At 49.1% G+C, this 11,514-nt stretch overlaps 1 non-coding gene across 1 annotated transcript; it reads right to left on the bottom strand.

Moving 5' to 3' along the window:
* Positions 1 to 9,127: 9,127 nt before the first annotated feature.
* On the bottom strand, positions 9,128 to 9,199 carry TRNAE-UUC (transfer RNA glutamic acid (anticodon UUC)). Its single transcript has one exon. It is a non-coding gene; the product is annotated as a tRNA-Glu (tRNA).
* Between the last annotated feature and the right edge of the window lie 2,315 nt (positions 9,200 to 11,514).

Here is an 11,514-nt window from a genome sequence, read left to right as displayed (position 1 = left end):
ATGGCCCTCAGAACTACAGTATTTCTAAATAAACAAGTAAAAAAACGTTTACGTCTGTAAGAGGAAACAGGAAGGAAATAAAGAGCAAGTCAAAGGCAATCCACGAGTGGGAAGGGATCCCACCCGTGACCTGTTATTTATGCGCGTAGCGCGGGCACGCGCCAAAGACTGGTCGCGCAGCTCGTTCGCTACAGCGACATCGTACCTTTCGTTTCCTTGGTTGCTTTCGTGGAAGCATTACAACACGACACAGCAGCTATCACACTTTGCACGTGGCAAAAGAGAGAAAACACTTAGTTCGCTCTTTTCTTAGCGTTAACGAGCGCTTAAGGCTTTCGCGCACTCCCTTAACGCGTTCCTAATTTTATTCTGCTCGCATGCCCCCAGCGGCAGCACCAACATCGACCATCTACCTGAGAAGTTATCTTCGCCAGGTGACTTTCGCTGGTGTTAATCCCGTTGCACGTGTAACTCGCCGCCTAAAAACGGACGTCGGGCGTCGGCTGCTTCTGTCGGGTCGGACGCTGATTACCGCTCAAACGGTCTGAGAGGGAGGCTGGTCTCGGGACGCGTTTCAAGGGCCTCTGAAAAAGTGGCGTGTACGCAGAAATACGAGCCCTCACTAATAGATGAAACGTTAAACGCTGGCGTCGGGAAGGGCCTGACGTACGGAGGTGCAGTAAAAAAAAAAAAAAAAAAAAAAGAAAACTGTCTGGTCAGGACTACTGACCGAGAGTAATTCTGCTTTCGGGACAGGCTTCGTCCCTGGCGATGCAAAGCTCTCCATTAGAACGCGACGGTCGCACGGCGCTCTCGGCACTGGCTTCTTTTCCGACTGTTAGCCGGGCGCGCGGCCGCTGAAAACCTTGCAAGGCGTGAAAGCATTTACAGCGGAAGCCTCAGGCACTTGCGGTGCGTCAATACCTGCGGGAGCTCAGAAGGCTCCGTAGAAGCTGCCACGGTGACTCAAGTTGACACAGCAGCGAGGTTAGAGCTAGCACAAAGGGTAAACATTACTCTTTGAGCAAAACTGGGCAAAGTTCTTGGGTCAAGCGCCAAGGCGCCTGTGACAACAAAGTGGTTTATACGGAAGAAACTTTTATGCGTCTGGCTCCGGATCAAAACGGGTCACATCCTTTTTTCTTTTTTTGCTTTCTGGGCTAACATTGGAAAAACTAGAGCTGTGTCTGAGAAAGCCTTCATTTTCTTACACGATTCGTGCGCCGTTGTAACTGAACAAAAAGAAATGAAGCAGGATGTTTAGCTGTCAAAACATTTCACCCATCTCCCCTTCCGCAGCTAGCAATACTTACAGGCCCGATTTATTTTCGCACGTTTTCTTCGCATGTTGGTTGATCACTGTGGATGACTTCGCCATTGTATATATGCTGCTTGTTGTATATATACCTTGTCCGCAATGACCAGCTCATTTTAATCATCCGTTCCAGGAAGGAGCTACATCTTGATTAACATAAATATTTGATATTCTAAAAAAATTCCAATATTTTTTTTTTCTGGCCTTCAAAATTTTCGCACATTTTACATCCCTATTTGCAGTCAGTTCATCGAAGACGAGAAAGTTTCAGTCGGACCGCGAGTTGAGCTGCCATAAATGTTTTCGACTGACGCCATTCAAATATTTTAACGGAAAATGGACTGTAAGAAAACAGTAAGCTAATACAACTTGCTACAAAAATAAATAAATGCCGCCTGGTGCGCAGTCAGCCATCACACCGAGATTTCGGTACAGCTTGTGCGAAGCGCTCCTGAGAGAGCGCACGAAGAAAATGATCCTTCGCTCCTCTTAGGAACATAAAACGATGGACAAAATGGCGTAAGAAAATAGCCATCCCAAGGCCTCCTGAGATAGTTTTACAAGATGGCTTTGTCCTGCGTTTCTCTTCCAAAGAAGAAGCGCATAGACACATCAGCAAGAATACTGTGCAGCTTTTTGAACACTAACAGTGTATAACCTGAGGCACATATCAAATTTTGCTGACTAAATGTAGCTTGCGCACAGTCGGCGAAGAAAATATTGACCAGTGCCACCCTTCCTATTTTTACACTTTCTCTTTGAGTTCTGCTGACTAGTCTCCCCAATACGGATAACTGTCTCGACTGAATCGAAGCGGCTCTCCGAAGTAATTGACAGGGGTCGATACAATGCTAATATTGGCGAAAGTGCCAGGCGTCACATGCCAATCGCCATGCTAGAACCCCCGGCGTTTTTCCCAATTAACGGAATAACTGTCTGTGCTTACAGCAGGAAAAAATTCTTTTACTGCTATTACAACTTGTGTGACACTTGCGATACTTATGATACTTGCGACAACCAACTCAAAATGACGCGACATCATCAAGCAGTTTCCGTTCGGTCTGATGAAGCTTGAATCCTCGTATTTGTTCATGAAGGACGATATTTATGTAGAAGGGCTCTAAACAGATACAAAACAGGCATGGAGGCCGGGGCAGTCCTGACGTACTAAACACCGTATATCAATACTCTCACTCATGGATTTATTTATTCATTGGTTGTGTGCACCCACAATAAGCCATGACCACTCCCTCACTAATGACACAGCGGACAGTGACGTAGTTTAGGGTGCGTATAACAAAAATTAGGAGATACGCCATCGAAAGCCAACTGAAGATCAAACGGAGCGCTGCTATACCATGTCCTGCAGCATTCCAACAGTCAAGAATGCAACGAGCGCTGTGAATATGTTTTAACGCGGTAGCGTTAAGGAGCTCGTGTCGCAGAAAAGCCGAAGTCGTAGGCGTCGTTGGCAGTGAGCGATAAATCCCGGCATGTACTTCATAAATAAAAAGCAACTTCCAAGATGGGCTGGGTGGGAATCGAACCAGGGTCTCCGGAGTGTGAGACGGAGACGCTACCACTCAGCCACGAGTTTCTCTTTGTTTTTCTTCACAAAAAAACCTTTATTTACATATATATGTACAAGGCTGCAACTCAACCAATAGCCGAGTGCATTTATTGCTTCTCGTGTTAACGTCGGCCATAGGAAACGTGAGGGGAGATTAAGCACAATAGAGACTTATGTCGAGAGGTCTGGTAAGAAAGGGTTGGAAAAAGTGTAACATATAAGCCTAAAGTGCGTCGCTGAAAGACAAAGAGGAAAACCAGGAGAGGAAAAAAATAGAAATAATAAAAGAAATAAAAATAAAAAAATTCTCTTGGGCAACGCTGCGTGAAGCATCAGCGGCACCCAAACCGTTCGTACTGGCGTGTCTTGAAGACCATCACAGCGCGGCAGCCTCGCCGTAGTTCCTCCTGCAGGCTTTTGTCGGTGCCAGAGGACTCTAGCGCGCTCACTGTCCACTCTGCTTTGTCCAATAGGTGCCGCCACGCTGGTTTCGGCCAACGCACGCACTCCACCACATCCACGCGCGCACGCCATAGGGCATGCAACGCAAGCACTATCACAATGTCTCGAAGCTCTGGACGATCACAAGACGCGTCGAGACACAAGAGCCCTGGCCATGTGACTTCCAAATCCGTGGCAAAAAATCCCCGTACTGCGTCCCAGAAGATGTGCGTTCGATGCTTGAAAGCGGTACAAAAGCGCTTCTAGTGAATTCGGTGTTGCCTTAGAAACGTGCCGTATAACGTTATACTGCGGTGTATATCGGTAATTATAACAGAAGTCGCAGTTACACGAGCAGCGAAGTACGTTTCCGCTACATTTCTTCTGCGCTCTGCGCACATGCAGAGCCATCTTGCGGCAAACACAGAAGAACCCCTCCTCGCAATGTGCGGCGCTGCCCCGACACGTGGCGCGCCACTCGCCCCTGACGTTTCGCCGTGCACCCTCACGGGTTGTAGAATCAAGCGTCTTTCCTTTCTTTAGAGCACTATCTTCGCTCACCTGCTTCTCCCCTTCGGGCCGCGCGGGTACCGGTGCGAGGATGCCCCAATACCCTTGCGTTTAATAAGTTTTCTCGACGAGGTGCAATTACGATATCGCGTTCCACTCTTGAAGGCGAAGCTTAAGCGTCCTCCAAATTTTTAAAATTTAGTTTTGCTTTTTATTCCGCTTGTCTCACGTCCTCACACAATGTCTTGCATTCCTGTTTGTAGACATTTAGCAAGAATTTGCATCCAAATTTTGTAATCTCCATTGGTAAGGACCAATCAACGCAATCAACGGCCGCAAGAGGGGCGGTTGCTTCGTGCTAGCCCGCAAAACTAAAGCAAAACTCGGCTCTCCATGCCAGGTAAAGTAGACGCTGCTGAAAAATGAGGACGGCGTCGTACAATACTCAGAGATTTGACAAGTCAGCGGAGCTGAATATAATGCCGGAGGAAATTGACATCAAACAGGGTTGGGTATGCTCTCGACCGTAAGACGCTTAGACGAGCCTCTGAGGCGAACCAGAGGTCAGTAGCTTGTGAGATGCGAAAGCAAGGCTGACGCTTCAGTCTTCTTGGTTTCTAATTCCCATTTGCTATTGCTAATAAGTTCCCACTAAATAGGGCGATAACTCGGCAAGCTCAGCTCTACCAATTCGTTTATTTCATCTGCCTTTGGAATTGCCACTGCATGAGATGCTGCAAATGATGTAGACCTCTCAGCTCGTAAGCTTCGTTAAAGACCGCATGGAACACAAGCGATAGCAAATCTTTACTTGTTAAAGGTTTGTTAAAGGTTACTTGTGAAAGACGTAATATGTATCCCCATTAGCAGTGAAATTCATCGGCTGCGGTTTCGAGAAAAAGTGGTGCCGAAATATCGGCATTACGTCATCGGGACGGTCCCGTGGTTGCGAGTGCCTTGTTGATTATCACTGCAGTATGTATACGCTTCACTATTTCTGATCCACTTAACCCCCATCGTAAAACACATCAACACATATCATAATTCGCCTTAATCCACCACACTGTACCTTAATCCACTTTTTTAAATCTAAGCCTTTAGCATCAAGCACGTAAGCAGTTTTCCATAACTTTTTTTGTTAAAAGGTGACGCTAAACCTTCCTGATGCAGGTGAATTTTGAGAATGTAGGGTTTAAGTTGCGCTGTTAACTTCTGACACCCTGTTAGCTTTTTACAAGTATTCTTTGGTCCTACTTCAAGACTGGGAAACAACGCCATAATAATGCGAAAGCATCACTGAAACCATCAGGCGAAATTCCGTCGGCGGCTATTGTCTCTCTGAGATGGTCCCAAAAGAAATCTAAGCAGAAATGGAGGCAGTTCGCAAAAATGAAAGCCGCCGAGAAGAGCAGCATTATGAAGTATGAATAAATATTAATCGAATTCCAGTTGTCTGAGTAACTCGAGCATCTTATCGGGATAGAAAGCACACAACCAGGTACCGTCTTTGCCAAAAGTAACCGAGCAGCACAGCCGGCTGGCGGAGCAAGCTTGGGGCCGAGCGGCGGCGTGGCGGTCGCCGTCAGTGGCCGTTGCTCGCCGGCTGCGAGTGTAAGTTCGCTGACGTAAGGCTGCCCCCTCGCTATCTTTCTTGGGATGATAAGATGTAAGCGGGTGCCATGTGCGGCACACGATTTCGTTCCTTTAAAACGCTGTGCTAATCATAGAGGGCGCTGTGCACAGCAAAACGCGTTCAACGCTGATTTCGGGCTTGCATTGTGAAGCTGCGCTTTTCGTTAGAACGCTTTGCATGTGGAATACCAGTACACAGCTCCCGTAGATAAAATGATTCGAAAAGTTAGCACGTCAGACAGGGCATGATAAAAACATGGGTTTAGTTTTTCCCGCGATTCCTAGTCGGCAATGATGACACTTCGCTGAGCTAAAGAGAAATAAAAACGAGGCGATATTTTCTGCTGTTTCTAGTGCGGCTATTCTTGTCTATGTAATGAGGTCAATCCGTTAATGTCGCATTTGCCGCCGCTTGTTAACGGACAGAAGTGCGTAATTGCTTTCGCGATTGCAACGCCAAACTGAATGCCGAGTATTTGAGCAGAGATTGTAACTGCTTCAAAAAATATTTGGCAATGCCGAATAAGTGATGCAAATATTCCTGAGCATATGATTCCCCCAAGAAAGCCTTGCTATTGCGAAGGATGCCTACGAAGACTTTTTTTCTTCCACTTGCATTGAAATGCCCTCGTAATTAATCTTCATCTTTTTGCGGCCAGGGTGTTCAGTAATGACGGGAGTCTCAGGTTTGCGAGCTTGTTCTTGTGTCAGACTTGAAGGTTCTGTTCCAGCAACTTATTTATCGAGTCACCGATGCACCACCCTGCCAACGGTCACTAAACTACCAATCAAGTTGCTAGGTAATAGACAGTAACGCAAAAGTAGTTCGCAGTCCAAACCAAATGCCACGTGTCCGAATTTCTTTTTACTTCCAGGACATATTGCTGTTAGGTTGGTCGCGTGGTGTTTCCTCATAAAAGAAACAAAAGAAAAAAAGAAACGGCCGCACTTATTGAGAAAATGGGTAATATATATGCTTTAGGTGTGAGAATGACATTTTTATGCAGTTCACTCATTAAGCGAACAGATTGGCAGCAGGCTGACACATGAACGTAATTACCAACGCGGAGAACACTAACGCGTTTTTCGTACGTTACCAAATAGCGGAAAAGAAGGTATGCAGCAAGAGGGGCACATGAAACATTTGGAAGTCTTTTAATTTTCTCTCCTTCAGCTTGACTTAGCGTGACAGCAAATCCGGTAGCGTTCACAACAGACGGCTAGGAACCGTTGGAAAAGCGCATCGAGATTTAGAAATGAGTTCCTCCCCATACTTCCGGGACAATTTAAACGAGTATAAAAGCGTGCATTTGTCCATTCGTTGCAACTCCGGGAGCACTGTACCGATATTAAACGCGAAGGCATTCTAACGAACAGCGCAGCTTCACAGCGCCAGACAAAAAGGAGCATTGAGCAAGTGATGCTATGCGGAGCGCCCTGCCTCAGTAGCGCAGCGTTATGAAGGCGCAAAATCAGACACCGCACATGATACTCGCTTACGTTTTAACGCGGGAGCGTTAAGGAGCTCGTGCTGCAGAAAAGCCGGCGTCGTCGGCGTCGTTGGCCGTGAGCGATAAATCCCGGCATGCACTTCATAAATAAAAAGCAACTTCTATGTGCGGCGCTGCCCCGACACGTGGTGCGCCACTCGCCCCTGACGTTTCGCCGTGCACCCTCACGGGTTGTAAAATCAAGCGTCTTTCCTTTCTTTAGATCACTATCTTCACTCACCCGCTTCTCCCCTTGGGCCGCGCGGGTACCGGTGCGAGGATGCCCCAATACCCTTGCGTTTAATAAGTTTTCTCGCTCTCTCCCCTTCCAACATCCAGCGTGCGTCACTCGAACAGTGGTGTTTAGGCGACGCGGCTCCTCTTTCCGCTCACAGCGCGATTGCTAGGTGCAGCGTCTGATGCCGGACGCCTCTGACGTGATCGCTGCGCCGTAGCGCTTCTGCTGGGAAAGCGTCCCCTGCGATGTAATAACGCTATCGCGTTCCACTCTTGAAGGCGAAGCTTAAGCGTCCTCCAAATTTTATTATTATCCACAGAATGAGAGTGAGGGAGCATGCTTACGTCAGTGAGATTACGCTCGTCGCCGGAGAGCAGCGGCCAGCGACGGCGATGGTAGCGCCGCAGCTCGGCCCCGTTCTTGCTTCGCTGGCCGGCTGGGCTGCTCGGCTACTTTTGGCAAAGACGGTACATATCTAAAAGAAATACGAGACGCGAAGAATGCAGCTGGAAAAAATAAACACAGGCTGGTACAAATGATTATTGTGGAGGACCGTATGTGCACGAGTCGACAAGTTTTGGGCTGGAGAATTGCCAAGAAAGCCGGCAATAGCAGATAAAAAAAAAAAAAGAAAGCACGCTTCCAGTAAAAACATACGGCACGTAAGAAATGGCGACGATGTTTCGGCGTTGAGCACTGCTATCAAGCAGCCCGTGATCACCGACAAATTCAAAGATTTACGGAGCAACGCATGAAAACTCGACGAATGCTTCCGTGGTGAATTCCTGCTCTTAATGTTAAATCTCGATGAAGTTGAAACCCATCCAAAACAGCCGATTTACTTCCGAGAAATACAGCACCCAGCAGGTAAACGGTCATTAGGTAAAACACCTGGCCCCTATGGCCTTTATAAACAATTTAGGACAAACCAAGCCTTGATTACCCTCAAAGTGCTTTGTCGAAGTATATGAGAAAAAAACACGTGACAATGCCACTCACAATGTCGCACGTTGCAGTGATGCTAAAAACTGATGAACCGGAAAACGTCTCTTTGTGGGCTATTATCGTTCGGTAAGCTTCGCCAATGTAGGTTACAAGATATTCATGACGGTTCTGGGCGAAATAATTCAAGATTTTCTAGCAGCGCTGGCAGAGGAACATTCAATTTGTGGTATCAAGGGCCGCAGCTTCAGCCGGAACATACACATAAGGCGAATCTGCAAGTTACGACGCGCTGGGTGTCACAGCGCTCACTGATGATGATGCAACTACATCTCGCTGAGACATTCGACCGCCTATCGCAGGGTGCTCAGTTTTTCATACTAGAACACTCTAAAATGGCCTGCGGTGCGTCACGGAGATCTTGACCCACGCCCAGTGACAGAATGCTCCAAGGAAGCCATTGTATGTATTGTGAAATGATAAAAAACTTGTAGATCCAGCATCTCTTGGCTCCTGCAGATTGAAAAATTAAAACAATTGAAAGAAATTTATTCAGATCACCTCAGGTATGACTGAGGTTTCTTGAGTAATTAAAGCATATTTTGAGAGCTATACTAATATTAAAAACAATAGACCAGTCAGGGCACAAAGAGAAGATGAAGTAGGCATAAGTAGCCTGACTTTGGCTACGTAATGGTCATGGTGACCTCATCCTCTTATCTTCCCACACTCTCCTTACGCTCCACGAAAACGAAAGAAGAGACGAAAATAACAAATATCGAATTGTAAAGAATAACTAAGAATGGTTGCGCTGACCCCAGATTATGCATCTCGCAAAGCGAAAGGACGGAAATTAGAAAAAAAAAAGAAATCTGCAAATGCCTGGAGTGGACACGCCGGTGGGAAAAATTAAGCTCTCACCGATATTTGAACTCGGATCAATGGATTCAAAGTACAGAGTACTAACCATTACACCCCGAGACCTCACATTCCGACGCTGGGAATTTAACCCAGGTCTCCTGTGTGAAAGACAGGTATCCTAGCCACTAGACTACGCCGGAGCAGAAAGAAGGAAAGAAGAAGCAGGCATAAGTGGCCTGACACGGGAAGCATTATGGGCGTGATGAGACACTCTCCTCATGTGCCACGATAAAAAAGAAGACACGAAGATAACAAACACCAAATCGTAATGAATAACTAAGAATAATTGCGCTATCCTCTGATTATCATATCTCCGGGATCTCACAAGGCGAAAGGACATAAATTAGGCAAAAACACCTGCAAACGCCTGGAGTGGCAATACCGGAGAGAAAACGTAAGCTCTCACCGAGATTTGAGCTATTACTCCATGAGACCTCACATATTGACGCCGGGAATCGAACCGGGGCCTCCTGGGTGAGAGCCAGGTATCCTAGCCACTAGACCACGCCGGAGCACAGTGAAGGAAAGATGAAGCAGGATAAGTGGCCTGACTGGTGCTACATAACGGGTGTGATGACCTCTTTTTACCGAGGCGCCGCCTCACGAAAAATAAAGAAGATACGAAAATAGCTGTGATGTCCGGCTTATCGCCGCAGTCGCTAATGCGCAGGCGCGGAAAAACTAATAAAAGGCGTGCGCCGCAACCTGCTCGTGGACTCATCTCGACCAGCCACGCACCGACAAACGTGACCGAGTGCAGTTCCTCCCAGTTGGCTTCCTGAGAAGTTTCGTGAACTATTGTAGGCAGGCCCTGGATCCAGTGCGTCCCGGAGGTCCCGCTACCAGCCTCCGAGCCCAGGCGCCGCGCCCTTACCGGTGCTCGGGCAACCTCCGTTAGAGCAGCAGCCCTGTCGGCCGCCCGTGACGTCAGGGGAGGCGCGGGACCTGCTACCACTCCGATGTTCCGTGCGGAGCCCCCGAAGGCGTCCCGTTTTCTGTTCCAAGTGACATTCGACGCCACGGCTGACAACATCGTCGACGGCATCGAAGCGGTTGTCGGCCCGAAAGCGGTGGAGAGCCTCCAGCACAACGGAGGAATTAAGTTCTGCGTCGCCATAACCTCGGCAGCGGCGGTGCAGAAGATGCTCGTGGAAGGCGCCTTCAACCTGAACGGCACTTCTGTCCCTGTCACCTGCGTGGGCCCCGCCGTGGTCCAAGTGACGGCTTTTCGTGTGCCGCTGTTCGTGGGAGACGCGGCACTCGCAGCGGCACGGAGCTTCTGCGCAAGGTGCTGGATATCAACCACCCAGTCCTAAAGGGTCGTCGTCACATCGGCAGCGGTACTCGCGTGGTCCGGATGGAAATGAAGCAGGTGGTGCTAAACGTCCTGACCATCCAAGGCCACCGCGTCATGTTCGACTACCGATGCGATCGGAAGGTGTGTTCCCGCTGCGGACAGGGCGGCCACATCGGCACGGCGTGCCGTACGCTGCAGAGCTCTCGCTGCGAAGTGTTTGGCCACGACCCAACCGGATGCGGAGCGTCATGCAGGCGCTACGGCGGAAGCCACGCCACAGCGGACTGCCTGCGACCACGATCCTATGCGGCGGCAGCTGCCTCAAGGAAGTACCCAGCAAGGACAATGTGGCTGCAGAATCACGGGACGCGCCGCAGTCCGAGCGCCGATTGCCGGCGCGGACCTGGCGAGCAGCAGCCCGAGAGAACTCGAGTCTACCCCCGTGACGGAAGTGGCCGGGAAGGAGCACGAGGGGTCGTTTTCAACCGAAGCGGAGCCGTTCGGCACAGTCTTCGCCGACCCCTTGTCGCCGCTTCCGGGCGTAGAGACCTCCGACAGCGCGAACAGCGGCGACGAATCAAGCGCAACGTCGGACATCATGGAGGAAGTTCCAGACAGTGACGCGCCATTTCGCCTGACAAGCGAACTAATGTGCGAGCAATCAGGCACGACGACTCCTCAAGGCGTAGACGACACGCTCCTCCTGTCACCAGCTGGCCAGCCCCTCCCACCTGCGACTATAGCATCGACTTCAGCTGCGAGCGTCGCCAGGACCACGCGACAACCGGTTAGTAACGCCACAGACGCCGATGACACGCGGATAAAAAGGACATTGTCAGACCGGACTACAAACGCCCTCCATCATCGGAATCAGAAAGCCCCCACAATTAACGTTGCGGTCGAAAAGTGCCGTGCGCGTCGAAAACCACCGATGGCGGGGCTCTGTAGGATGTACGTTGAACTGTCAGTGCTCCTGGCAGTCCTGGCGGTTGTGCATTTGCTCGCCCTGAATGTTCGGGGATTCGGGTCTGTAGACAAGCAGAGAGGTGATGCATTTTGCTAGGGCTAGGGCTGTCGACATCCTGTTTTTACAAGAATGAAATTTTCAGAGTTCACTTGATGTGCTCAACTTCACTTCCCGGTTTTCTGTTTTTGCTT

Source organism: Amblyomma maculatum, chromosome 1 (genome assembly GCF_055883805.1).
Source record: "Amblyomma maculatum isolate TAMU_Amacu chromosome 1, ASM5588380v1, whole genome shotgun sequence".
Taxonomy (NCBI): Eukaryota; Metazoa; Arthropoda; class Arachnida; order Ixodida; family Ixodidae; genus Amblyomma; species Amblyomma maculatum.
Note: the sequence above shows the minus strand (reverse complement) of the source record. Positions and strands in the feature narration are given on the sequence as shown.